A 5,147-nucleotide genomic window follows, 5' to 3' on the forward strand; every position below is an offset into this window, starting at 1 on the left:
TTTCTTTGAGCTTTTGGTAAAGTAGGAGCTCTGGTAACATAGTCCCTAAGGCATTTGACTGCTAAGCAGAAAGGCTGGCGGTTCAAACCTACCAGCCACTTCTCAGAAGGAAGGTTGGACAATCTACTTCTGTAGTGACACTGCCTCATAAACCCCAGGAAGTGTCATTATAAGTTGGGTTAGCCTCAACAGCAGTGAGGTTTTTTTTTTTTTTTTTTTGGTTTTATGGTAAAGTATCTAGAACGTCATCACCAAACCCAGTGTCACCTATATTTTCTTCTATGCTAAATCCTGGAAATTGTATGGTATTATAATTTACATTGAGATTCCATTAGAGCTTAGCACTTGGTTTGTGGAAGTCTGTGGCCTACAATGGAAGCCCTAATTCTATTTTCATCCTTACATAAATTCAGATGTCATTTGAGTTTTTTCTGACCATTAAACCAGCAATGGAGGTATGCTTAGACAAGTCAGTACACACATAGAAAGGGGCAGTTTGCTTTCACGTATACACGAAGAACCAGGGAACTTGCCTACATGTGAAAATAGTCACATGTTATCTAACTTAAGTTTAAAGTTGACCATGACTCAGAGCCTCATTATTTGGTCTTCCTGGACCAACACACAGCCAGGTGATTGAAGCCCCAGAACCAAGCCTATAGCCCTTATTAATCTTCAGTTGTGTACAGATGTCAATCATGGTCCTTCCCTCATGTTTGTAGTCCTGCCTGATATAATGATGAACTGAACTACCACCAATCATGGTTTTGTGGTGATTTTATTTTTATTTTTTTAATCATATATAATTAGCCCCATGGCCATGAGTCAGCAGACTCCATTTGGTTTCTGTACTGTGTATATGTTGATGGTTTTCCTCATCCTGGATGATTACCTTTGTTTTGTCTTTGTCCTTTTAAGGCTTATTAAAAGGGTATAGTGCCTAAGGCATTTCACTGCTAACCAGAATGCTGGTGGTTCAAACCCACCAGCCACTCCTCAGAAGGAAGACTGCACAACCTACTTCTGTAGAGATACTGCCTCGGAAACCCAAGGAAGGGTCACTATGAGTTGAACCAACTTGAGGCAGTGCAGTTATAGAAAATGTTTGAATCTGGGATCCTTTTTTATCCTCTAGCACAAAATCTATGAACTATATTGATTTAATTTCTGTGAAAGATTTAAACTTTGGTGTATTTTATTTTATTTGCATGTGTCCAGTTGTTCCAACAGCATTTGTTGAAATGATGATCTTTGTTTCTATTTTTGTTATGACAGAAGGAACTTGAATAGAAAATAAAAGTTGTTTACTACAAACAAATATGTTGTGCCTTGGGAAAAGAAAGTAAAGAATTAAAGAGAAAAGCCTCTTTCAAGAAATTCAACTGTCACTGACAGTGTACTATCTGCCAGAAAATATACCAGGCATGGTCAATACAAAAGTGAGTGAAGACACAGTTTATGTTATCTTGTAGCATGTGTTCTACGAAGATAGGCAGGCAAATGTACAGACAATTAAAGAATGCAGAAAATGCTGTGATCAAACTGAAAGCAGAGAGCTTTAAAAACTCAAGGAAGGGCCATGCAACTCAATTTGGTGCATCAGGGAATGATTTCAGCAGGAGATAATTTTCAAACTTGAATATGATGAGCATGTATGAATAATTTAAGAGTCAGGGGTTTGCAGGTTGTTATAAACAAACGATTCATGTGTAGCAACCATTCTAGGTATGAGAGAGAGTGTGCAGGTTGAGATAAATAACCATTTTTCAACACATTTATAATTTCAGAAAAATCAGATTTAATACTAGTATTTGCTGATAATGAACATATGTTAAAGTCAAGTGGAAGTATTGTCAAAATACATAACTATCTTTGGCTGAAAATATAATGTCAAAATAAAACTTAACATTCACATTTCTAGAAAATACAAATATGAAGTACTCAGCATTAGAGAGTAGAGATTGGAAAAGCAGAAATAAGATGGCATTATGGATTAAATTGTGTCCCCCAAAATATCTACTGGCATCCCAAAGCCTATATCTGTGCTTATAATCTCATTTGGAATATAGTTTTCTTTATTATGTTAATGAGACTGTATCAGTGTGTGTTAAACCTAATCACTTCTGAGTAATAAAAAAGCATACTAAACACAGAAGAAAACTCAGAAAGGTAGAAGATAGATGCCACATGAAGATTGCCAAGAGACTGTGGAATGTCAGAGCTACAGAAGTAGAGAGTCAAAGATCTTCCTTCTTCAAAGCTGACAGCTTTTTCATATAGCTGGTGTTCTGAATTTAGATTTCTAGCCTTATGAACTGTGAGAAAAATAAACTTCTGTTCTTAAAGCTGTCCATTTGTGATATCTCTGTAACAATAGCACTAGGAAACTAAGGCAGATAGCAATGTACAAAATTAGATTTAAAAAGTATTTGATGAAAAATAAACCATTAAATATCTCACTTAGAAAACAATTGCAGGGAGGAGTTCCAGCAAGATGGCAGAATAGGCAGACAAGCTGCACAGATCTTCTGCAACAAAGCAGTGACAAACCAATTGAAAACAATCCAGAAGATGATCCTGGAACCCTGAGCTTTGAAGACAAGGATAAAGAAGTGGATTAAATACCAACTAGTAGAAGAACTTGAATGAAAACAGTAAGTAATGAAACAAACAGAGCTGTGGACTGCTGGCTGTCCTGACGGCACAGCCGTTTTGAATATATCCCAGTAGCAACCTAAGAATCGGCTCTCTGACTAAAGACTGCATGGGCAAGGACTGCATTGGTGCCTGACAACCAGAAGGAAAAACAGAGAAGAAGAAACAAATAGACCTGTGGACTGCCATTGGCTGTCCTGAGGGCACAGTCATATCAAATATTTACAAGTTGTGGGCACCACTATTTTGAATATATGCAAGCTGCTTTTTTACCTGAGTGACACAGGAGTGGGCCCAGCTTGCCGAGGACATCACTGGCAGCCACACTGGACGTTGACTGGAGGCTGACAACTGGGAAGGTGCCATAGTCCCCTTGTTATTCTTAAACCCCAAACATTCTTGGTGAACAAAGGTGTAGCCATCCCCCACCTCCACCCACCTTCTTGACCAGCAGGAATTCAATCCCGGTCTGTGCCCTGACAGAGCCTGGGTGCTGTGCCCTGCCTTCCCACAGTTTTGTTTTTGATTGTTCTTTTTTATTTTTAAATTACTATTTTTCTTCCTTTTTTTTTTCCCCTTCTTCTCTTTCCTGTCACACTTCTTGTTTTGTTCTTTTTTTTTTTTTGCTTCTCTTTTCCTGGTTCCTTTTATTTTCTTTCTTTCTTTTGGTTGTTCCCATGCCTTGCTTCCTTTTGGCTGTTTTTCCATTCATTCTTTACTATTCTTTTACTCTTACTTTTTTCTCTCATTCCTCCTTCCCCAGATAATGTGGATTTTTTTTTTCTTTTTCTCATTATCTTTCTTTTATCATTTTTAATATATTCTCAATATTGTTCTTCTCATTTATTGCATTTTGTGTGTGTGTGTGTGATTGCTCCTATTGGCCCTGCTCAAGTTTTTGTTCTCTTGCTTTTACTTCTTTTGGTATTATTATTATTATTATTATTATTATTATTATTATTATCTAACTGAGTGGAAGACAGCAACTGTTTCAATACAACCCAACTAATTATCTGTACCTCCTGTAGCCTCACCCACTGCTTGAGGAGCACCAATTGCTTTTTCACCAATTAACCAATGTTAGGTGGTAGCCCATACCAGCTCAAAATTGGAAAAAAAAAAGAAAAAAAAAAACTCACTGCCATCAAGTCAGATCCAACTCAAAGTGACCTCTCCTTGGGTTTCTGGGGCAGTATCACTAGGAAAGCAGATTGCCCCATCTTCATTCTGAGAAGTGGTTGGTGGGTTTGAACCACCAGCCTTCTAGTTAGCAGTCAAATGCTTTAGGCAAAATGCCACTAGAGCTCCCATACCAGCTCAACTGCTCATTACGAACAGCTAACAGAGAGCTGTGCACACATGCTCAGTCTCTTTCACACATGAAACATAAGTATAATATCACCACAATGTCTCAGAGACAACAGAGCATTACAGTCCACACAAAGAAGCAAGACAAAGTAGTAGAAACAAGAGACAAGGATACAAACCCAAAAAACATCTCTGAGAAAGAAGCAGCATTGGAACTCCTTGATAAGAAATTCAAAAGAATTATATTTGGGTACCCTCAATGGATGGAGATCAACAATCCTTCAACAGATCAAGGAAAACACTGACAAAATTAAAGGAAACACAGACAAAACTCTAGAACAATTTAAGAAAACAATGCAAGAATAAATCGAAAAAATAAACAAAAAATTAGAAATGATACAAAAACAATAAATAGAAATCCAGAAGATTAATACTAAGATTTCAGAACCAGACAAAACATTGAGTTGATTCTAACCCATAGTGATCCCCATTGAATTTTCGAGACCGTAAATCTTTATGGAAATAGATCACCCCAATTTCCTTCCACAGAGCAGCTGGTGGGTTTCAACCACTAACCTTCTGGTTATGCTGAAAAATTGTCTATCAAATATGAGGGTGAAATCAGGAGATTTCCAGACCAGCAGAAATTAAAGGAATTTGTTAAAACTAGACCAACTTTACAAAAGATGTTAAAGGGAGTCCTTCAGACAGAGAACCAAAAACAGCAAACAATTGATGATTAACACCTGAAAACATAACTGAGAAACCAAGCCAACTATAGAAGTAACTGAAGGAAAATACGCTTACAAGACTGTAAACAGAGAGCCAGAGACACCAACTGGTAAATGAGGACAACTACAAACCAAAAAGAGGGAATAAATAGTGTAGTTACAGAAGTTCTAAATGGTGAGGAAGTCAAGACAATTGTGAGATAGAAGAGACTTATAAACTTGGGAAGAAAATAATAAATTCCAGGGTAACTGCAAAGAAAAATAATAAACTTCTGCATCAAAATAAAGAGGACAAGCAAAGATATTTAGCAAATACTAAAAAAAATAGCAATGAAGGAGATGATAATATGACTCATAAACAAAATTAGCTCAGCACAGAAAAATATATGGAATGAAGAAATCAGCAACATCATAAAAAAAAAAGACATCAATAAATTCATACTTGTCAATGGA

The sequence above is a fragment of the Orycteropus afer genome, unplaced genomic scaffold (genome assembly GCF_000298275.1).
Source record: "Orycteropus afer afer isolate SDZICR_OR568_19922 unplaced genomic scaffold, OryAfe1.0 scaffold00468, whole genome shotgun sequence".
Taxonomy (NCBI): Eukaryota; Metazoa; Chordata; class Mammalia; order Tubulidentata; family Orycteropodidae; genus Orycteropus; species Orycteropus afer.